The sequence below is a fragment of the Gorilla gorilla genome, chromosome 5, assembly GCF_029281585.2.
Source record: "Gorilla gorilla gorilla isolate KB3781 chromosome 5, NHGRI_mGorGor1-v2.1_pri, whole genome shotgun sequence".
Classification (NCBI taxonomy): domain Eukaryota; kingdom Metazoa; phylum Chordata; class Mammalia; order Primates; family Hominidae; genus Gorilla; species Gorilla gorilla.
Genome location: NC_073229.2, coordinates 47,584,791 through 47,608,849, shown reverse-complemented (window position 1 = coordinate 47,608,849; position 24,059 = coordinate 47,584,791). Strand labels below are relative to the sequence as shown.

Below are 24,059 nucleotides of genomic sequence, written 5' to 3'. Positions count from 1 at the left end.
CATCACCCTCATGTTCAAAGTTCCACAGATCCCTAAGGAGGGGGCAAAATGCCTCCAAGTTCTTTGCCAATGCATAACAAAAGTGACCTTTCCTCTAGGTCCCAGTAAGTTCCTCATCTCCATCTGATACCTCATCAGCCTGGACTCTACTGTCCATATCACTATCAGCATTTTGGTCACAACAATTTAACAAACCTCTAGGAAGTTCCAAGTTTCCCCCCATTTTCTTGTCTTCTAAACTCTCCAAACTCTTCCAACCTCTACCTGTTACCCAGTTCCAAAGACATTTTCACATTTTCAGCTACCTTTTTTGCAGTACCCAACTTCTGGTACCAATTTTCTGAATTATTCATTCTCAACTGTTATAAAAAAATACCTGAGACTGGGTAATTTATAAAGACAGAAGGTTTAAATTGGCTCATGGTTCTGCAGGCTATATGAAAGTATGATTCCGGCATCTGCTCAACTTATGAGAGGACCTCAGGAAATTTTCAATCATGCTGGAAGGTTAAGGAGAAGCAGGCATGACTTACAAGCCTGGAGTAGGAGGGAGAGAGAGCAGGGAGGTACCACACACTTTTAAACACCAGATGTTGTGAGAACTATCACAAGAACAGCACCAAAGAGATGGTTCTAAACCATTCATGAAAGATCCATCCTCATGAGCCAATCACCTCCCTGAGGTGCCACCTCCAACCTTAGGGATTACAAGTGAACATGAGATTTGGGTGGGGACACAGATCCAAATGATATCGGGGTCATGGTGGACATGAGTGTTGGCTGGTCTCCCCCCTTCTCACATGCTACCAGGGATGTAGACACATTCAGATGCCTTGGCAGAAAGAGAAGCCAGAGGCCCTTGAAGTCACAAAGGGGAGGCATGAACATATCTTGCATCTCAGTCCCTCACAAGGCAGTCTTAGAAAAAAAATAGTCACGAACAAATTCATGTCAGTCATAGTAAGTGGTGACACTGAACAGCCCACCACACCCTCAAGAATAGCAAATCAAAGACTCCAAATTCTAGTTGTATCCCCTCTGTCCCAACTCCTCTTTCACTTCAGGCCCTCTAAGGTGTCACTTTTACAAGCCTTGACAGACACATCAGAGCCCTGGGTACTGTCCTGTTTGGGGTGGGACAAAAACAAAATCTGGTCAGAGCCCACAGGTGATGTGACTAAAGGAGGAATTGTGGGGTGGGTGACCTCGCCCATGGGCTCCTGTCTACACTCTCCCATGGATCTCAGGATTCACTCTCCCACCCCTACCACACTTACATGTAGCCTGCGCATAGCTGCCTCCTTTTCCATCTGTGGAAAGAAAATAAACCATGAGAGGCCAGGGAGGAAGCAGGATCATGAGATCCCAGAGGAGTTTCCAGAACTGTGACTGCAGACCCAGGTCAGGATTAGGAAACCTGAGGGAAGAGGATGTGTTGAAACTGGACTAATTGTCCTAGTGAGGTCTGTCCTCTGTGAGTACCTTCCCCTGACCTGTGACTGCTGGGAGTCAGGTTCCCATGACTCCAATGAAGGTGATAAATTTGTCCTTCATTTTCACAAGTTCTTTACAAAAGAGTAAGTGTTAATAGACAGAGATGGTGCCTCACGACTAGGCAGGATACAAGCCAACTCCTATCTGGGGCTGGGAATCCACCAATGGAAGAAGAAAACTCAGAGCTCACCCCTTTTCTATCTGGGCTCTTATTCTTCCACATCACAGCAGTGACCACAGCTCTGGTGAAAACAGCACCAAGAACAACCAGGACAGTAACGATGCCCACAGTGGGGATGTTGGGCTGGGAAGACAGCTGTAAGAAAGGAGGGGAACCTGAGGGGCCCTGACCATCAGGCCTGAAACCCTGACCTTGCTGAAGGGCTCCAGAAGGGCTCCTAGTTCCCGTGAGAAGAGACATGACCCCTCATCCCCTTCCTTACCCATCTCAGGGTGAGGGGCTCTGGCAGCCCCTCATGCTGCACATGGCATGTGTATCTCTGCTCTTCTCCAGAAGACACCACCACAGCTGCCCACTTCTGGAAGGTTCTGTACCCTGCAGGTCTGGTCTTCACAAGCTCTGCATCCTACATTTGGTCCTCCCCATCCCACTACTGGGTCAGTGTGATCTCCACAGGGTAGAAGCCCAGGGCCCAGCACCTCAGGGTGGCCTCATGGTCGGAGATGGGGTGGTGGGTCATGTGAGTCTTTTGGGGTTCTGAGGGGAAGAGTCAGAAAATTCAGGCACTTTGCATTCCTCATGGGACATTCCACCTCATGGGACCATCCTGAAAATTGACGGGACACCTGAAGTGGGGAAGGGAGCAACTCAGACACCAGTCTAGACACAGGCATCTAGGGCAATCTTCTATTCCTTAGAAAGTTCTAGTTCTTAGAAAATCTCTGCCGGAACAGAGATTTCTGGTCCTGACCTGAGCGGAGGCCAAGGGACTCAAAAAAGCTGGAATCAGACCCACAAATACACATTGAGTGTGAGGCAGATAACAAGGCTGAGAGGAAAATTCTTGGTGCCCAAGGCTGCTGTGGGGACAAAGGGGACCGCTGATCAGTATTCCAGGGATTGTCTTCCCCTCCTTTCCCTCAGAGACTTCATCCTTTAATTGTCCCAGAGTGCAGGGCGGGCCCTCAGTCACTCTCTGGTATACGATCTGAAAACCCAGGAGGACTCTTCCTCCTCAGGACAAGAGGGAAAGGGATGTTTCAGCGTTGGTCCCATTTTCTTTCCCTTCTTTTGGAATGTGACTTCTTTTGGAGATCTGCAGGAGATCAGGGAGGCACCCCGTGGCCACTGGTACCTGGGCACTGCAGCGTCTCCTTCCCATTCCTAAGGACTTTGCTGAGCCACCCCGCCCACCTTCCCTGCAGGTAGGTTTCGAGCAGCTCTGCATGTTCCTCCGCCAGGGCATCTGAGCCGCCTTGTCCGCTGCAGTCCAAGAGCGCAGTTCCTGGTTTCGGAGGAGGTAACTGGCGCCGTCATAGGGTATGTTCATACCCACTGAGGAGGCTGCAGTCCGAGTCCAGGTCGCAGCTGTGTACCCATTGGAGGGTGTGAGACCCATTCCCAGCGACCGAGGTCAGCCCAGGCCGCTGAGCCCCGCCTCAGCCTCGACCAACCCCCGGGGATTTGGGCCTGAACTGAAAATGGAATCCGGTATAGGCGCCTGGGGCTTTTATTTGGTGGAGGATCTCCGCTGGTCCCGCAGCGGAGTAGCACAATCTTAGTAACAGTGGGTAGCACAGTACAGTGGGTAGCACAATCTTGGTAACCCCTGAATGATCACGAATCTAATTTGTAAAAGAGGTGATTTTTGGCCCCATTATATATAAATGTGTCTAAACGCATTGCAGTTAGACTCACAAAGTTAAGTTTTACTTTCCCAGACTGTGTATCTGTGACTCTGGTCTGTTGTATTTTTAAATTATCTTTATCTTATAGCCCTGAGTTTGTGTGCGCGAGTCCAGGACATCTCAATACAAAGCACAATGTGTTACCGTATATTGCAACCAGGAGCCTGGGCAGAATTTAATCACCTCAAATTTGCAAGTGCTCAATGCAGCCAAAGTGCCCTTCACCAGTGCTCATGCACCGTCTTTATTTATTTGTTATTTATTTATTTATTTATTTAGTTAGTTAGTTAGTTATTTTTAGACCGAATATCACTCTATTGCCCTAGCTGGAGTGCTGTGGCACGCTCATGACTCACGGAAGCCTCGACCTCCTGGGCTCATGCGATCAGTGCTCCTCCTTCAGCCTCCAAGTATCTGGCACCACAGGTTTGTACCACCACTCCTGGCTAATTTTTCTAAAAAAAATATTTGTAGAAATGAGGGCTCCCTATGTTGCTCTGGCTAGTTTTGAACTCCTGAGCTCAAGTGATCCTCCTGCCTCAGCCTCCCAAAATGCTGATATTACAGGCATGAGCCACAATGGCCATCTCATGCACCTGCCTATATTTAGGAATTATTCACATCTAAGCTATGTGCATATTTTATTGGGACACTTGGTATTCTTTTCTAACCTGTTCATCATAAGGAGGCAATTAGTTATTAGACAGCCCCACAGAATGTATTAAAGACCAAGGTGCAAGTAACACTGTGCCAGGCTCTGAGGATAAATGCATTAAAAATTTATAAAACACTGTGTTTAAGTCTGAGAATTCTATTGCTTTAGAATTCTTTCTCTCTGTTCCTTTACCTCACCTCCTGCTTCTCCAGCCCTTCTCTCTGTCCCTGTCATCTCTCAGGCCCTCCTCTCCCCTTAGTCTGTACTACTCTGTCACTACTGAATTGTGGCCCTAGCTCTGTCCCCTCACCTGCTGCCCATGACTGTTCTCCCCACAATGGTCAGCAATCCTGCTAATGTGAGTCAGATTGTGTCATTTCTTCACTTAAAACACTCCAATGGCTCCATCTCACTCTCAAGAAGCCTCTAGAATGGAAGGCACAAGCACAGGGGCTTTGGGTTGTTTTGATCAAAGTTGTGTCTGCAGCATATAAAAGCATATCTGGCACATAGTAGGCACTAAGTTAATTTTCTTGAATGAATGAAATATGATTGTGTTAAAAATTGTGTCACACAAAAATCACAAAATGAAAAATGCAAAGCAAGTTAGGAAACATTTGGTTTTATGCAACTACTATGCATATCAGTTCATAAATTCATTCCAGTGGAGAAAATGTCATATGCTTAGCTGTTGAATCTGTTTATGATTTTTCTATTAGTACATAACCAATTACCACAAACGCAGTGGCTTAAAAGAGCACCCATTTATTTGTCTGCATTTCCTTCATCAGAAATCCAGGCCTAGTGTGAGAGATTCTTTGTTCAGGGTTTCGCAAAGCTGTATCCTCATCTTAAGATTGGGATTCTCCCCCAAGCTTATATAGAGCTCATTGGCAGAATTCGGTTTCTGCTAATTGTAGGACTAAGGTCCCTGTTTCCTTCAGGCTATCAGAGTAGACAGTGGGGAGGGTTTCTAATTCCTATTGGCCACCAGTGTTTTTTCCCCACGATCCCACCATTTTCAAAGCCCACAGTGGAGGAAGCTCCTCACACTGAATCCCTCTCACACTGTGAGTCTCTATTCTCAGGAAGAACCCAGTCCTTTTCAGAGCTTACCTGATTAGGACAGTCCAAGCAGGATAATCCCCATCTTAAAGCCAACTGACAGGGGACCTGGAATACATCTGCAAAATCCCTTCACCGCAGCACCTACATTAGTGTCAACAGAGTAACTGGGGTAACATGAGTAACCAAGGGTGGTTATTGGGGTGTCATCATAGAATCAGCCTAGCATAGCCTGGATCTTCCTTTTGTGTTTGAATAGAACATACAAATTGAAGTTAAAAAAGATAGATCATTGTTAATGATAATAAAATATATCTTATATAACCATGAAAATTCTTGTTAAATATTAAAAGCAAATGACATGTTTAATATCTTATAATCAATTTAGAGCAAATGAAAAAGTTCAATGATTCATCCTCTCTTGTGAAGGTGTATTAGTTATCTACTGATGCATAACAAGTCACTTAAAACTTAGCAACTCAAGTCAACAAATATTTATCATGTCCCACAGTTTCTAGTGGTCAGGAGTCCAGGAGAGGTTTCTCAAAGTTCTTCTGGCTCAGGGCCTCTCACAAAATTGCAATCTAGTTGTCATCCAGGGCTTTATCATCTGAGGGCTCAAATGGGGCTGGGGATTCACAAGTCACAAGAATATCCCACGTGGCTGTTGGAAGAGGCATATTCTTATTGTCTGGCCCCAGGAGGCCTCACTTCCTAGTCACTTGGAGCTTTCCACAGGCCTGCTTATGACACAGCAGCCAGCTTCCCCCAGGGCTCATGATCCCGGAGAAAGAGAAAACCAGAACCAAAGTAGAAGCTGCAGTGAGCTTTTTTGTTTTTTTTTTTTTTTTTTTTTTGAGACAGAGTCTCACCCTGTCACCCAGGCTGGAATGCAGAGGCTGGATCTTGGCTCACTGCAACCTCCGACTTCCAGGTTCAAGTGATTCTCCTGCCTCAGCCTCCTGAGCAACTGGGATTATAGGCATGCACCACCACACCCGACTAATTTTTGTATTTTTAGTAGAGACAGGGTTTCACCATGTTGGCCAGGCTGGTCTCGAACTTCTGACATCATGATCCGCCCTCTTGACCTCCCAAAGTTTTGGGACTACAGGTGTGAGCGACCACTCCCAGACTTAGTGAGTCTTACGATTTACACCCAGGGTCATTAACTATTATCTCAGCATTACTGTATCAGCCTGTAAGCGAGTCATTAAGTTCAGGCCACACTCACAGGAAGGGAATGAAGCTGCACCTCTGCAAGGAGGAGTATCAAAGAATTTATATGCATGTTAAGTATGTACAGTATGCATGTTAAGTAACGTACAGAATGTAATCACCTCAAATTTGCAAGTGCTGAATGCAACCAAAGTGCCCTTCACCAGGGCTGGTGCACTGCCTCTATTAGTTAGTTAGTTAGTTAGTTAGTTAGTTAGTTAGTTATTTTTACACAAAGTATCACTGTGTTGCCCTGGCTGGAATGCAGTGGCATGGTCATGACTCACTGAAGCCTCAACCTCCTGGGCTCATGTGATCAACGCTCCTCCTTCAGCCTCCCAAGTAGCTGGCACCACAATTAACATTATTGTTTCAGGATTTTGTAAATCAAATACTTCTTGTATCTGGCTAATTTTCTTTAATACTTTAAAATTATCTTTTGTAAAGTAATGAATAAAACTTTGAGACAGAGAATGGAGATACAACAATATCTCAGATTTTTTTGCAAATGCCTTTAATATTAATGTTCTCTTTGATGAGTTGCAAGAAAGTTGAGAAAATACAGTAGCTAGATCAAAGAGTCCCAAGACTGGTGCCGTATAATAATGCCTTTACAATCATAACTATCTTTCTTTTTCCTCAGAAGCTACTAATTCCGTTTAAGAATGCCCAAAATGTCAATTTTCTTACTCAAGCTTCTACAAAAATATTTGCCTAATCAGGGTGGTTTGCAATTAGAAAAAATGTGTCTCACATCTTTGTCTGTACAGCTAGCTTAGCATCACGACAACGATTTGGTTTGATGTGGTAGGTGGAAATGGTTAACTCCAACCTAGGAACAAGATTTTTCAATAACTGGGTATTCAGTGGGCATCCATTGATCAGTTTAACATCTTTCAGTATGTTTTTTAATTAGATGTGTTAGAAGTGATTTGGACTCCAGTATGATTCTGAAAAATGCAGTTATTTTGTGCTTCTAACATTGCTTTAAAAGCAGCTCTGTCGTGTTTTCCATTCTTATTGCTGTTTCATCACTAGTTATTCCTTTATGTCTTTTCATTTAATTTATTTTGCTCGACAATGGTTTTTTTCTATTCTGTAAAAGTTTAATTCACTTGTATGTGTGGTAAAATGTGAGCAACATATCAAATTCTCAAATTCTTTGCAAGATACAATTGCCTTGCACATCAGATTGAACATTGTATACCAGAGAATGTAGAGAGTTGCCAATTAGCCAAGGATCAAATGACCTATTTCTAGCCAAGGCTATTTTTCATGGCATCCTGGTCCTCTTTGTCACATGGCTGCTTACAATTGGCTGTGGCTTTGTTTTAACGCAGGTAGCTATCGCTAAGGATCCTTTCAATGAACTTTTGTGGTTTTTTTTCTCTTTCATTTCCAAATAATCAGGAATGGCACACAAGGTGCATTTTGAAAATTGCCACTTTAAAGATTTGTGGGCTGGGAGTGGTGGCTCATGCCTCTAATCCCAGCACTTTGGGAGGCCAAAGTGGGTAGATCACCTGAGATCACCTGAGACCAGCCTGGCCAACATGGTGAAGCAGTCTTTACGAAAAATACAAAAATTAGCCGGGTATCATGGCAGGTGCCTGTAATCCTATCTACTCAGAGGCTGAGGTAGGAGAATCGCTTGAACATGGGAGGCGGAGGTTGCAGTGAGCTGAGATCACACCACTGCACTCCGGCCTGGGTGATGAGAGTGAGACTCCATCTCAAAAAATAAATGAATAAATAAATAAATAAATAAATAAATAAATAAAGATTTATGATCAAGTAACTAACTACCTGGGCATCCTCTCCTGGCATAAGAAACAGAACCTATGAAGCCACCCTAGACTGTTGTCCAGTCCCATCCCCCAAAAGGAACCTCTATCTTGAGTCTTGTATTTACTATTCCTTTGCATTGTCACTAAAGATTTTTACAATAAATATATATATATACCCAAATCACAGTCTGACCTGTTTTTTTAACTTCCCTGTAGAGAGAACTCACACTATATGTATTCTTCTGTGATGCACCTTATGTGTAGGAGAGTTATCTCTGATGTGGGAGGGTGCTGTTCATTCATTTTTACTGCTGAAGTTTTACTTTTCATGATTATATCACAATTTTGTTAATTCCCATTGATGTATATGTGATCGTTTCCAGTTTTTGCCATAAACATTGGTGTACATGTCTCCAGGACACATAGCCAAGAATTCCCCAGAGTGTATGATCAGGAGCAGATGATGGGATTATACAGTGTATGGACCTTAATCATACTAGATAAGGCTAATTTGATTGCTCAAGTGCTTGTACCAAGAATGGGAAAGAACTCATGTTGCTCAGGTGTTCTGAAAACACTCAGTTGAAGGTGGAGATTACATGTTAAAAACCACTGTCTTGGCTACAGAATCACCCTAGGTATTTTTTCATATTCCATTAATAACTTCCTTTTCTTTACTTTTATCCTGTAAATTATGGCATTATACTTTAAGCATAAGATTCAAATAATGCTTCTTTTTAGCCTAACCACATAGAGTTTGTGAAAAAATGGAGGGAGGGAGAAAGCTCTGAGGGAGGAAAGGAGGAAACAAAGATGGAAGCACAGAGAAAGACAAAATGAACATTTTCAAAAAAGAATAGGAGGAAAGGATTGGAAACAGCAAGTGTGGCTAACATTATTAAAATGCAGGGAATTAAAAGATGTAGATAACATCCATGGAATAATAGAAACTTAAGAAAGCCTTAATAGTTATTAACTGCTGTGTCACAAACTACCTCAAAATTTAGTGGCTTAATGCAACAAATAACTGTTAATTCAAAGAGATACTAAAAACACAAGCAAAATAGATTTTTTTTTTTTTTAAATTTTTTTTATTATACTTTAAGTTTTAGGGTACATGTGCACATTGTGCAGGTTAGTTACATATGTATACATGTGCCATTCTGGTGTGCTGCACCCACTAACTCGTCATCTAGCATTAGGTATATCTCCCAATGCTATCCCTCCCCCCTCCCCCCACCCCACAACAGTCCCCAGAGTGTGATATTCCCCTTCCTGTGTCCATGTGATCTCATTGTTCAATTCCCACCTATGAGTGAGAATATGCGGTGTTTGGTTTTTTGTTCTTGTGATAGTTTACTGAGAATGATGGTTTCCAGTTTCATCCATGTCCCTACAAAGGACATGAACTCATCATTTTTTATGGCTGCATAGTATTCCATGGTGTATATGTGCCACATTTTCTTAATCCAGTCTATCATTGTTGGACATTTGGGTTGGTTCCAAGTCTTTGCTATTGTGAATAATGCCGCAATAAACATACGTGTGCATGTGTCTTTATAGCAGCATGATTTATAGTCCTTTGGGTATATACCCAGTAATGGGATGGCTGGGTCAAATGGTATTTCTAGTTCTAGATCCCTGAGGAATCGCCACACCGACTTCCACAATGGTTGAACTAGTTTACAGTCCCACCAACAGTGTAAAAGTGTTCCTATTTCTCCACATCCTCTCCAGCACCTGTTGTTTCCTGACTTTTTAATGATTGCCATTCTAACTGGTGTGAGATGATATCTCATAGTGGTTTTGATTTGCATTTCTCTGATGGCCAGTGATGATGAGCATTTTTTCATGTGTTTTTTGGCTGCATAAATGTCTTCTTTTGTGAAGTGTCTGTTCATGTCCTTCGCCCACTTTTTGATGGGGTTGTTTGTTTTTTTCTTGTAAATTTGTTTGAGTTCATTGTAGATTCTGGATATTAGCCCTTTGTCAGATGAGTAGGTTGCGAAAATTTTCTCCCATGTTGTAGGCTGCCTGTTCACTCTGATGGTAGTTTCTTTTGCTGTGCAGAAGCTCTTTAGTTTAATTAGATCCCATTTGTCAATTTTGTCTTTTGTTGCCATTGCTTTTGGTGTTTTGGACATGAAGTCCTTGCCCACGCCTATGTCCTGAATGGTAATGCCTAGGTTTTCTTCTAGGGTTTTTATGCTTTTAGGTCTAACGTTTAAATCTTTAATCCATCTTGAATTGATTTTTGTATAAGGTGTAAGGAAGGGATCCAGTTTCAGCTTTCTACATATGGCTAGCCAGTTTTCCCAGCACCATTTATTAAATAGGGAATCCTTTCCCCATTGCATGTTTTTCTCAGGTTTGTCAAAGATCAGATAGTTGTAGGTATGCGGCATTATTTCTGAGGGCTCTGTTCTGTTCCATTGATCTATATCTCTGTTTTGGTACCAGTACCATGCTGTTTTGGTTACTGTAGCCTTGTAGTATAGTTTGAAGTCAGGTAGTGTGATGCCTCCAGCTTTGTTCTTTTGGCTTAGGATTGACTTGGCGATGCGGGCTCTTTTTTGGTTCCATATGAACTTTAAAGTAGTTTTTTCCAATTCTGTGAAGAAAGTCATTGGTAGCTTGATGGGGATGGCATTGAATCTGTAAATGACCTTGGGCAGTATGGCCATTTTCACAATATTGATTCTTCCTACCCATGAGCATGGAATGTTCTTCCAATTGTTTGTATCCTCTTTTATTTCCTTGAGCAGTGGTTTGTAGTTCTCCTTGAAGAGGTCCTTCACATCCCTTGTAAGTTGGATTCCTAGGTATTTTATTCTCTTTGAAGCAATTGTGAATGGGAGTTCACTCATGATTTGGCTCTCTGTTTGTCTGTTATTGGTGTATAAGAATGCTTGTGATTTTTGTACATTGATTTTGTATCCTGAGACTTTGCTGAAGTTGCTTATCAGCTTAAGGAGATTTTGGGCTGAGACAATGGGGTTTTCTAGATAAACAATCATGTCGTCTGCAAACAGGGACAATTTGACTTCCTCTTTTCCTAATTGAATACCCTTTATTTTCTTCTCCTGCCTGATTGCCCTGGCCAGAACTTCCAACACTATGTTGAATAAGAGTGGTGAGAGAGGGCATCCCTGTCTTGTGCCAGTTTTCAAAGGGAATGCTTCCAGTTTTTGCCCATTCAGTATGATATTGGCTGTGGGTTTGTCATAGATAGCTCTTATTATTTTGAAATACGTCCCATCAATACCTAATTTATTGAGAGTTTTTAGCATGAAGGGTTGTTGAATTTTGTCAAAGGCTTTTTCTGCATCTATTGAGATAATCATGTGGTTTTTGTCTTTGGCTCTGTTTATATGCTGGATTGGTGCTCTACACGTTCAGAGAAACTTCTCTAGTCACAAACTATAGAAATGATCCCTGAAAGTATAGTCTTGCAAAATAGATTTTATGGGGGTGGCAGAAGTTGGATAAAGAGATGGATTTTACAGGTTGGAATAAGAAAGAGTTATTGGTGTGCACATGGCAATGCTTTTTAGTCCAAGTCCTCCAAGGAGCAGATGCCAAGATGAGCTTAAAGTCTACGGCATCTTATGAGGGGACACACCTGTAAGGGAATATGGGAAGCGAGCCAGAAACCCCTGGAAAAGGCGGCAGACAATGATGCAAGTGTGACCCCAAGTGCTGGACAGAAGGAGACAAGGTTTGTTCGACGCATCCTAGAGCAGAGGCAATCTAAGGAGAGTTGAGCAAGGGCATGGAGGAGTCCTGGAGCCACATTTGGCCATCAGAGGAATCCTGTGTCTCCCAGAAATGGCCCGCCTTAGTGTGCTTGCTGTGACCGGTCACTGGCTGGGAACAACTCATGGGAAGCAGGGCTTCTGCACTAATCCTGCTGAGGATGTCAGAGCACAGGAGCAGAGATGTGGGACATTACCTATATCACTCAATCCTTCCTTCCTGAGGGTTCTGGGCTCTTGAATATCAAACCCTCTCAGGCTGGGTTGCTGGATGATTCTGCTCACACTTACAACGGACAAGGGAAACCAGGATGTCCCCAAGTGGATTCCTGGTTTCCACACACACTTCTCCTGCCCTCATTGTGTGATAGTAGCCCTGCCTCCTCCTCTTCTCCCCTGCTTGTCTCTGGGCATACTATTCAAATATCCCTGGGCGCAACCACAATGTGTAGTTCCATGGACTCTCATTTGTCTCCTTGCCAGGGTGCCCTCTTTGGGAAACCAGGACCTCCTCCCCTGCAGAGTCCAGATTTTGGAGGTAAGAAAAGCAAAATCACCCTGGGGGTGAATATAATGAATAAAATAAATACATAAATAAATAAATTTATGTATGTATTTATGTTATTTATGTATTTATTTATTTACTTATAAATAAATAAATCACCCTGGGGGTGAATATAAGGAATGAGACACACCTGCTTTGACTTCTTGGTTTTTGGACCCACGTATTCTTCCTTCTGAAAACAGCACCATAGAGATGTCTTTGATTCAATACATGCTTCACATCCTGAAAGATGGCACCCATTCCTCGGAGGGTTTCATCCAAGCTGGTACTGAGTTGTGTCTGTAGAGACCTGTCCATGACTCTGTGTGCCTGGCAGCACCTGACAGGCATAGGTGGTGATATGACCAGGGGATCCCATGGATCCCCTTCCCCATGAGGTATGTCCCCCAGGCAGATAACGTACTGAAATTTTGAGCCAGTGGATCAGGAATGCCAATAGTGTTGTTGACTGAGGATCTGAAAACAGAGAGGAAAACCACACCACATCGAATAGGTGCCTATCCCTGTGAGGATGAACTTCTGCCCCTTCCAGGATAGATGGTGTTCAAGCTATTCAACTTGTCACTTAGGGGCTAGTCAGTTACCTGAAGAAATAGTGCCCTATCGGTGTCTATCATTGGTCTGTAATGCTCACAAGCAGAGTATTCAGAGGAAGCAGTAGCTGGATGGCCTTGGTAGCGGAGAGACAGTGCTGCTGGACTCATTTGTAGCTTCATCCCTGCCACTGTGGTTGCTCCACTCACGGGTCCTTCCTATCAGGCCTGGGCTGATCCATGATGCAGACTGGCTAACTTCAATTTGTTTGGTTATTCAGGGCCACATCAGGACTGGGTGTTTTCTGTGGGTGTTAACGTGGAATTGAGGCTCAATCGACATGGACCATTTTCATCTCATGATAGATGCCGCTAGGCCTGTCCAATCTATGACTCTATGGGTCACATAGTAGTCAATACACACAGGCACTTGGAATCACATGGTTGCTTGGTGTCCCATGATCAAGCATTCTATCTTATCAGGGCCAGTAACATGCTAAAAGTTGCTTCTAACATGGAGCATGTTTCTCTGCTGTGGACTCCATGGCCTGACTCCAGATCCCAGGCCCTCCATTCTGACTCTCCCACTGATGCTTGGTTCAGCTCCATCCTGCATCCTTCCCCAGACAGCCACCTCCAGCACCAGGGGTCTGAGGGATGGTGACTGACTGCACCACAGTCTGGGTCTGCTGCATTGTCCTTTCCCATCAGGCCCCACTCAAAGCTGGCCTCCTCCTATATCACCCAGAGTGTCAGCCAAAGCAATATACTTAGATATGGAACGTGGCATTGCCAGAACACAGAGAGGCTCAGAAGGTAGTATGCTTCCTTCCTTCTGGTGAGGATGCAAGATGCAAGTGTGTCTTTTACTTTGCAGGGGACAGCCCTGCATGCCCCTAACCACTGGACCCATAACACTTCACTGCAGTGGCCACTCTTGAAGCTCTGTAAGGTTTATCTTCACCTTCTCTAGTGCACATGTTTTGCCAAGGAATTCAGCATACTTTCCTGCTCTTGTTCATCCTTCCCAATTTATGTGATATTGCCAATGAAATGAAGAGATTTAGTGTTCTGTGAGATGTCTGATTCGTCCAGGTCTCTTAAGGTGATATTTATAGAAGGTTGAGGAGTTAAGGTAGCCCTGACGCAAGCTATCAATAAATGTGTTATAAATCCCATGTGAATGTGAATCATTCCATATCCATCTTTTAAATGAAATGGGAGGGAATGCACTCACCAAATCCACAGCTGCATGCCATGTGCCTGAGGCCTTATTAATCTCCCCAAGGAGTGATATCCAACCAGCATGGCAGCTGCAATCAGGACTCCTACTTGGTCAAGTCTGGTATAATTCCATTCATTCTTTAGCCATATCAGGCTTCTGCAGGTACAGATTGCTGAGTTATATGGAGATAACAGGCAATCCCAACACCACCCCGCATCGTTCAGGCGTGTAATGGCAGTGCCACCCCTATACTACCTGCAGTACCCTCCACAAGACCCAGCCTGGGGCACAATATTGCTTCTGGTTCGGCTTGGATGAGGGATGTTTCCCTTTGGGCTTCAGCACAATGAGATCCCATACTCTCCAGACTAGGGACACAGTGTGGGGTTACTCCAGTTGCCAGTGTGTCAAGGCCAATTATGCACTTGGAGAATGAGGAGATAACCGGGACTGGGTTTATGGACCCAGTGATTCCACCGTGGGGCATAATGTGTACAGGTTTATTCCCTGGCCTCTGTAAGCCCCACTGTGATGGGGACATAATGGTGCTATGGGAATCTGGGCAGCAATGGCAGCTCACACCCAATGTTAATACTTATCCCATCTCCTGATTAAATGGCTATAGGCTCCTTTGAGGAAGGGCTGATGGAATTGTCCCAGCATGTAACCGTCACGGCGTCCCAAGGTTTTTTCTCTTAGGGATATGGATACCTCCTCAGTCACTGGATTCTGAATCTGAAGCTTGCTCCTCAATTCTTACATGCTTATCATAAATATCAAACAATGCTCTTGCTGTCTGCCCATCTTTTCTGACCCTGGGACACCACCCTTTATTAACCTTCCCCACGACTCCTTGAAGGTCAAGCCCCCTTGGCTGATACTCTGGGTTATCACAGTAAATGTGCTCTCTATCTTTTGCAGGTCACTGAAAAGGAGGGTTCCTAAAGCATTCACTCCTGACCCTGAGGGAGGTGGGTGCACTCACTCCAGGACTCAGGTTCACCACAGATAAGCAAAAAAGTCCTCACATTCAAAATCGTCCTGGGCCACGTGCAGCCCACGAACCGCGGGTTGGACAAGCTTGCATCTAGAACATATGCACCACAAGGCCAGAAATTTTTCTGTTTTTACTTTAATGATGCTTTCTAAATGCAAAAACAGTCATATACCTAGCAGACAACAAATGTCAGTTGAAGGAATGATCATAGAGAACCTCTCTATTCTAGAGGCGATATCTTTATTAATGTAGCCTCAGGACAAATGCTTTATTTTTGTGGCAGCTACACCACAACATCATCTCACACTGACATCAGTGCCACCAGAGCTTTTCTCACCAGGGCTGCTTGTGTGTCCTCCCTCCCTCCCTCCTCCCACACCAACTGTCCTGCACACTGCAGCACACAACCATTTTTTTCTCTTCAGGAAAGATAACCCTAGGTTTATGGGTACAATTTTCCAACCACATATGAATTTAAATTAGATTCTGCTTTATAAATCCATGAATTTGGGTTGGAGCCAGCACTGGGATTACTACAACTCAGGGCAGGAAGAAGAGTAGGAGAGCAGAAGAGGAGTTCCAACAGAAAGTTACCTATGATGAGAAACTATGGGACCCTGCCTCTTTGCAAATTTCAGAAACTGGTTCCTTTAAAAAGATTGCAGAAAAGATGGAAAATACAATCCAGGAAAGAGCTCTGGGAAGAGGGCAAGAGCTTGAAAGATCTGAAAATTTGTCTCTTGATACCACAGGGACCCTTGTATGCAGGGACTGCCCTAGGTGACATCCAAGTCCCTATGATCACAGGTCATGGTGGGACAAGGTTCTACTGAAGGACCAAGTGTGGGCGGAGGATTACCAGGTGCTGAGGCAAGAGACTGAAGGCACAAACTGTTTTAGTATAATAAAGAAAATAGTTAGAATAAGAATAGTCATAATACAAATTAGACATAGAGATGATCATAAACAATTATCAATCATTATTATAAACATTATTAATCATTAGCTTTTAATACTACTCTTTGTTGCATTACTAATATAACCTAGGAATAACCGGCGGTTATAAGGTCAGGTGCTGAGGGATATTGTAAGAAGGGACCTAGAAGGCAAGAGGTGAGCCCTCTGTCACGCCCACATAAGGGCCGCTTGAGGGATCCTTGGTCAAGTGGCAATGCCAACATCTGGGAAGGCACCTGTTACTTAGCAGACCGCGAAAGGAAGTCTCCCTTCCTTGGAGGAGTCAGGGAACACTCTGCTCCACCAGCTTCTTGTGGAAGGCTGGATATTATCCAGGCCTACCCGCAGTCATCCAGAGGCCTAAACCCCTCCCTGTGGTGCTGTGCTTCAATGGTCACACTCCTTGTCCACTTTCATGCTTCTCCCGACTCCTGGTTCCTCTTTGAATTTCGTAGTAGATAATGGTAGAAGAAATAGTGAAAGTCTTAAAGTCTTTGATCTTAAGTGCAGAAAAGAAAATGCTGACGTATGTTACCTAAAAGGGAAGGGCCCCCATCCCGTAATCACGTGACTTGCTTCACCTTGTCAATCACTTAGAAGATTCACTTTCCTTACCCTGCCCCTTGTCTTCTATGCAATAAATATCAGCGAGCCCAGCTGTTCGGGGCCACTACTGGTCTCTGCATCTTGATGGTAGTGGTCCCCCGGGCCCAGCTGTTTCCTCTTTATCTCTTTGTCTTGTGCTTTTATTTATTACAATCTCTCATCTCCACACACAGGGAGAAAACCCACTAAGCCCCGTAGGGCTGGACCGTACAGCCAAGGACAATGGAGCAGCAAAGATGACCCAGCTGAGCAGTGACCACATAAAGCGCATGGTGGCCTGAGCACCCACTGGGCACAGCCCCATCTACTCTCCTCTCCTGCAACAAATCAGCATAAGAAACACGTGGACTCTGGAAGGATCTCATGTCTTCGATTTATTTTGTCTCTCAAATTTTAGGAATCTTCTCCTTTAATTAACCCATCAACCTCTCATGGCAAGAATTTGAAAAGGTAAATCTATACTCAGATTCTAATTTTAAGAGGGAAGTAAGAAGTTACAGCTCAGTGCACATAAAGTTGAGACAGAGATGGAGATATCTCAGCCTCACCTCTACGGAGCAGGAATGATTATTGGGGAGGGAACACAGGTCAGCATGAGGGAGGAGGGTCATGGTGGACATGGGGGTGGGTTGATCTCCCCATCTCCTCATATTATGCCTACAGGAACACAGACACGTTCAGGTGCCTTTGCAGAAAGAGAGTCAGGGTTTTTGAAGTCACAAAGGGAAGGCGTAAACAAATCTTGTCTCTCAGTCTCACACAAGGCAGCTGTCTCACACTATAGAATAAAATATTCGTGAACAAATTCATATCTGTCACAGTGAGGGATGACACTTTAAACAGCCCATCGCATGTTCAATACATCCAATTCAAAGAAACCCCATAGCACAGCTGCGTCCACTGTTCCCCCCAACACTCCCCACACACATCAAGTCCCCCGGCGTCTCACCTTTACAAGCTGTGACAGACACATCAGAACCCTGGGCATGGTCACTGCCTGGGATAGAACAAAAACAGGACTTGGTCAGAGCCCAGAGGAGATGTGGCTCAAAGAGGAATCTGGGGTTGGGTGAGCTCCCCCATGGGCTCCCGAGCACAATATCCCAAGGATCTCAGGGATCAGCCCGTTTCATACTTACTTGCAGCTTCAGAGTAGCTCACTCTATCTGTGGGAAGAAAATGTCCTATGAGAGGCCAGAAAGGAGTCAAGGCCATAAGGCCCTACAGCAAACCCCCTAGTCTTTGATCCCAGAGAAGTTTCCTGAAAAGTGTAACTGCTGATCCAGGACAGGATCAGGAAACATGAGGAAAGCAGGTACGGGTCCTGGACCAACTGCCCTCCTGAGGTCTGTCCTCAGCAGGGACCTTCCCCTGTGACTTGTGACTGCTGGGATCAGGTCCCCATCATCATAATCATCAAGGTGATAAATGTGTCCTTCATTGTCACAGGTGCTTTACAAAAGAGTAAGTGCTGGCACACAGGGCCCAGGCTGGGTAGGCCCATGAGTGTGGATGGTGCTTCCCAGTAACCAGGCAGGGCACACTTCTACCTGGGGCTTGAAACCCTCAGTGAGGCAAGAAATCTCAGACCCCACTCCTCACCGCTTCCTTGCCTGAGCTCTTCTTCCTGCATATCACAGCAGCAACCACAGCTCCAGTGACTAAAACTCCAAGGAGAACCAGGCCAGCAACGATGCCCATGATGGGGATGGTGGGCTGAGAAGACTGCTCTGGGAAAAAAGGGGAAGGTGAGGGTCCCTGACCCACAGCCCCCAGCACCGACCCTGCTGAAGGTCTCCAGAGAGGCTCCAGCTTTCCCTAAGAGACATGACCCCCCCTCCACTCATCTCCTGCCTTACCCCATCTCAGGGTGAGGGGCTTGGGCAACCCCTCATGCTGCACATGGCACGTGTATCTCTGTTCCTCTCCAGAAGGCACCACCACAGCTGCCCACTTCTAGAAGATTCCATCCCCTGCAGGCCTGGTCTCTACAAGCTCCATGTCCTGAGTCTGGTCCTCTCCATCCCGCTGCCAGGTCAGTGTGATCTCCGCAGGGTAGAAGCCCAGGGCCCTGCACCTCAGGGTGGCCTTATAGTCAGAGATGGAATGGTGGGTCATATGTGTCTTGGGGCGGGGGTGTGTAACGGGAAGAGTCAGAAAATTCAGGCACTTTGCATCTCTCATGAGACACTCCAGCAGCACACATGTGGCCATCTTGAGAATGGACAGGACTCCTGGGGTGGGGAAGGGATCACAGAACCCAGACACCAGCCTGGACACAGGCACCTGGGATAATCTCCTATCCGTGGAAAAATCTAGTCCCTGAGGAGGGAACAGCGACTTCTGGTCCTGACCTGAGCGGAGGCTGAGGGACTCAGAAGAGCTGGACTCAGACCCCCACGCACACTGAGTGTGAAGCAGAGAACAAGGCCTGAGAGGAAAAGTCACGGGCCCAAGGCTGCTGCCAGTGTCAAAGGGAACCACTCATCAGTATTCCAGGGATTGTCTTCCCTTCATTTCCTCAGAGATTTCATCCCTTAATTGTATCAGAGAGCAGGGCGGACCCTCAGGGTTACTCTCTTGTACAGGATCTGGAAACCCAGGAGGATTCCTCTCCCTCAGGACCAGAGGGAGGACGACATTCTAGTGTTGGTCCCATTTTCCTTCACTCCTTGTGGGAGGCCAGCCCAGGAGATCTACAGGCGATCAGGGAGGCGTCCTGTGGTCCCTGGTACCCGCGCGCTGCAGCGTCTCCTTCCCGTTCTCCAGGTGTCTGTGGGCCTCTCCACGCACGTGCCCTCCAGGTAGGCCCTGATCTGCTCTGCAAATTCTTTTGCCTCCCACTTGCGCTTGGTGATCTGAGCCGCCATGTCCGCCGCGGTCCAGGAGCGCAGGTCCTAGTTGCGGGCTACGTAATCCTTGCCATCGTAGGCGTGCTGTTCATACCCGCAGAGGAGGCGCCCTTCCAGCCCCAAGTCGCAGCCCTGCATTATCTGGAGGTTGTTAGACCCTGGCCCCGCCCCCGCGGCCAGCCCCGCCCACCGAGCCCCGCCCCCGCCCCGACCAACCCGCGGGGATTTTGGCCTAAACTGAAAATGAAACCGGATAAAGGCGCCTGGAGCTCTCCCTGGTCGAGGATCTGGGCGGGTCCCGCAGCCTCGGGGTGGACCTCGGAGCCGGAGACTCGGGGGGTCCCAGGCCGTCCGTGGGGGACGAGGAGGGGTCGTGACCTTCGCCCCGGGCCGTGACCTTCGCCCCGGGCCGGGGTCACTCACCGGCCTAGCTCTGGTTGTAGTAGTGAGGCGGCATCCGCAGGTTCACTCTGTCAGTCTGTGCGTGGGCCTTGATGTCCCATGTGCTCCGGTCCCAATACTCCGGCCCCTCCTGCACCACCCACGGCGCCTGCGGCTCCATCCTCGGACTCGCCGCGTCGCTGTCTAACCGCACGAACTGCGTGTCGTCCACTTAGCCCACTGCGATGTACCGGGGCTCCCCGCGACCCGGCCGGGAAACGGCAGTGCTGAAATACCTCATGGAGTGGGAACCTGGGGGCGAGGAGGGGCTGAGACCAGCCCGACCCTCCTCCTTGCACGGCTCCCTGGTTCCTGCGCTCCCGTGCGCAGGCCCCTAGCTCCACCCCGCAGAGGCCATTTCCCTCCGGATCCCGCACTCACCCGCCCAGGTCTCGGTCAGGGCCGGGGCCCCCAAGAGCGGCAGGAGGAGGGTTCGGGACGCCACGACCCCATCCTCGGCGTCTGGGGAGAATCTGAGTCCCAGTGGGTTCGCGGCGACTTCTGGAACAGGGACCCCAGCGACGCTGATTGGCTTCTCCAGAAACCCGACACCAAATGGGAGTGAGAACTGAGTCCACATCCTGAGTATCCAGGAAGAAGGACCCTACATAGGTTGGGAGAAGGAGAAGAGAAACTCTGTGGAGATGGGGAATCCCCAACCCTGGGCCTTCCCAATCAATACACCGCCTTTGGAGCCTGAGACCCTGAGAGCCACGCCTGGGGTCATGGGACTTCGCCCTGACCCCGCTCCTCCTGTGCCAAACGCTCTGTCTCAATGTCTCCCTGAGTCTTAGCCCAAGAGCTGTCTGAGAAACGAGAAAGAAACCCTCGTCATGGGCCCCGTCCCTCTTCACTTTTCATCCCGGAATCCCCGTCCCAGAACTGGACTCCCTGCCTCCCACTCCTTACCTGTTCCCCTGAACTCTTCTAGAAGAAAACTCACCCCAGGGAGCTTGGTGCCAGAGAGGGAACTCACCCTGGGAATGGAGGTGTAGAGACAGGTTTTTTTTTTTTTTCTTTAAATCTGGAAAAGTTGTGCCTGAGTACATGAGATACAATAGAGACAAGTTTGCTTTTTGTTTATTAACTACAGTGGATAGCAGAATCTTGGCAACCCCTGAATGATCAGGAATCTAATCGGTAAAAAATGTGACTTTGGCCCCTTGATATATAAATGTGTCTGAAAGCCTTACAACAGGACTCACAAAGCTACTAAGTTTCACTTTCGCGACAATATATCTGTGACTCCCGCTTGTTGTATTTTACATTTACCTTCATTCCACAGCTCTGAGTTACTGGGTGAGTCCAAGACATCTCCTCAATACAAAGTAGCAAACTGTGTTACTATATGTTGCAACCAGGAGATAATACAGACTTTATTCACCTCACAGTTTCAAGTGTTCAATGCAGTCACAGCGCCACTCACCAGTGCTCATGCACTGCCTGTTTTTAGGAAGTATTCACGTCTAAGTCGTGTGTATATCTTATAGGAACACTTAGTATTTTTAAAACCTGATTAATTAAAAAAAATTCGTTTCTAGGCAGTCCCAGATATGGTATTAAAGGCCAACTGCAAAGAAGGAACACTAAGTATTTTTAAAACTTATTAACATAAAAAACATTAGTTTTTAGGCAGTCTTACATTAGATATTAAAGGCCAACTGCAAAGAACACCCAGCGAGGCTCTGTAGATGAATGTATTAAAAATCTATAAAACAATATGTTTAAACCTAAGAATTCTACTGCTTTCCAATTCCTTCCCTCTGCTCGTTTTCCTAAGCTCCTGCTTCTCCAGCCCTTCCCTCTGTCCCTTTCATCCCCCAGGCCCTCCTCTCCCCTTAGTCCCCACCACGTCACTCCTAAATTGTGGCTCTAGCACTGTCCCATTACCTGCTACATGACTGTTCTCTCCACAGTGGTCCTGATCCTGTAAGTCAGAGTGTGTCATTTCATCACCTAAAACACTCCAGTGGCTCCACCTCGGTCTTGTGAAGCTTTTAGAATGTCAGGCACGTGAGCATATGAGGGCATACCTGGTTCATCTTAGGCACTAAATTAATTTTTGTTGACTGAATGAATGAAATATGAATGTATTAAATTGCATCACAGAAAGTTATAAAATGTAAAACACTGAAAAGTTAAGAAATATTTTATGTAACTAGTGTGCATATCAATTCAATTCATTCCATGAGTCTGTTGAGCCTGTATATGAATTTTATAAGATTGCATAACAAATTATCACAAACGTTGACTTTAAACAACACCCAATTATTGTTGATTTATTTGTTTTTAGAGACAGAGTCTCCCTCTGTCATCCAGGGTGAAGTGCAGTTACATGATCATGGCTCACTGCAGCCTCAAACTCCTGGGCTCAAGGGATCTTCCTGCCTCAGTCTTCAGAATAGATAGGACTGCAGACAAGTGCCACCACGCCCAGCTAATTAAAAAGAAATTGTAGAGATGAGTGTCTCACCGTTTTATCTTGGCTGGTCTCAAACTCCTGGATGCAAGTGATCCTCCTGTGTCAGCTCCTCAGATGTTAGGATTACAGGAGTGCACAACCACGCCTGGCCAAACAACACCCATTTATCCATTTACAGTTCCTTAGTCAGAAATCTGGGCATGATGCGGATGGAATCTCTGTTCTGGGCTTCCCAAAGCTGTGTTTTCATTTTGAATCCTCCTTCAGGCTTATACAGAGGTGGCAGAATGCAGTTTCTTGCAGTTGTAAGACTGAGATCCACGTTCCTTGCTGGCTGTCAATGTAGAGAACAGGGAGGGCAGCACTCAATTCCTGATGCCCACCAGCATTCTTTCCTACACAGCCCCTTCATTTTCAAAGCCCACAGTGGAGGAAACCCCTCATGCTGAATCCCTCTCACACTGTGAATCTCTATGCTCAGGAAGAACCCAGTCCTTTCAAGGACTCACCTGATTAGGACAGTCCAAGCAGGATAAACCCAGCCTAAAGTCAACTAAGTGAGGCCCTTAATTATATCTGGTAAATCCCTTCACAGCAGCACCTACATTAGAGTTGGTTGAATAACTGGGGGAAGGTGAATGACCAGGAGCTGGTTGTTGAGGCCATCATAGAATCAGCCTAGCCAAGGGCTGGATCTTCTTTTTGTGTTTACTTGGGACACAGTTGGAAATTGAAGTTCAAGTAAAGTAGTCATTGTGAACGGTAATAAAATACATCCTTTTCAGCCATGGAAATTCTCCTTACCTTTTAAAACTAAGTTACATGTTTATATCTTTTGATTAATTTAGGCCAGATTTGGTGGCTCGCACCTGCAATCCTAGCATTGTGGAAGGCAGAGGAAGGCAGATTTGTTGACTCCAGAAGTTTAAGATCAGCCTGGGCAACATGGGGAAACCCCCATCTCTACAAAATATTAGAAAATTAGCTAGGCATGGAGGTTCATGATTGTACTCCCAGCTACTCAAGAGGCTGAGGTCAGAGGATCCCTTGAGCCCAGGAGGTCGACACTGCAGTGCATGGTGATCATGCCACTGCACTCCAGCCTGGGTGACAGAGTGAGACCCTGTCTCAAAAATAATAATAATGATGATGATAAATTTAGAGCAAATGCAAATTAACATGTAATAATACATCCTGTCTTGTTAAAATGTATTAGTTATTTACTATTGCATAACAAATTATGTAAAATGTACCATTTCAAAACAACAAATATTGATCATCTCCCACAGTTTCCAATTGTCAGGAATCCAGGAGAGGTTTCCCTGAGTGCTTCTTGCTAAGGGCCTCTCACAAGGTTGCAGTCCAGTTGTCAGTCTAGGCCTGCATCATCTGAGGGCTTCACTGGGGCTGAGGATTCACATGAAACATGGATCAGTCACATGGCTGTTGGAAAAGGCCTAGTTCATTGTAATTGAGTCCCAGAAGGCCTCAGTTCTTAGCCAGATGGACCTTCCTGCAGGGCTGCTTATGGCACAGCAGCTGGCTTTCCCCAGAGCTCATGATCCCAGAGACAGAGAGAAGGTGGAAGCCGCAGTGAGTTTTAGGTTCTACACCCAGA

At 45.9% G+C, this 24,059-nt stretch overlaps 1 protein-coding gene and 3 pseudogenes across 1 annotated transcript in view; 1 reads left to right on the top strand and 3 right to left on the bottom strand.

The window, feature by feature from the left end:
• LOC109027174 (uncharacterized) overlaps positions 1-21,407 on the top strand; it is a 115,534-nt gene extending 94,127 nt beyond the window's left edge. Inside the window, exons 6-8 of the mRNA XM_063707316.1 lie at positions 16,900-17,176; positions 18,367-18,474; positions 18,658-21,407. The gene's annotated coding sequence lies outside the window, so the exon portion shown is untranslated. The remainder of the gene's footprint in view (positions 1-16,899; positions 17,177-18,366; positions 18,475-18,657) is intronic.
• Positions 1,878-16,997, bottom strand: LOC134758702 (saoe class I histocompatibility antigen, A alpha chain-like; annotated as a pseudogene).
• Positions 11,449-11,539, bottom strand: LOC129534580 (uncharacterized; annotated as a pseudogene).
• On the bottom strand, positions 17,184-20,599 carry LOC101150824 (patr class I histocompatibility antigen, A-126 alpha chain-like; annotated as a pseudogene).
• Positions 21,408-24,059: the final 2,652 nt, after the last annotated feature.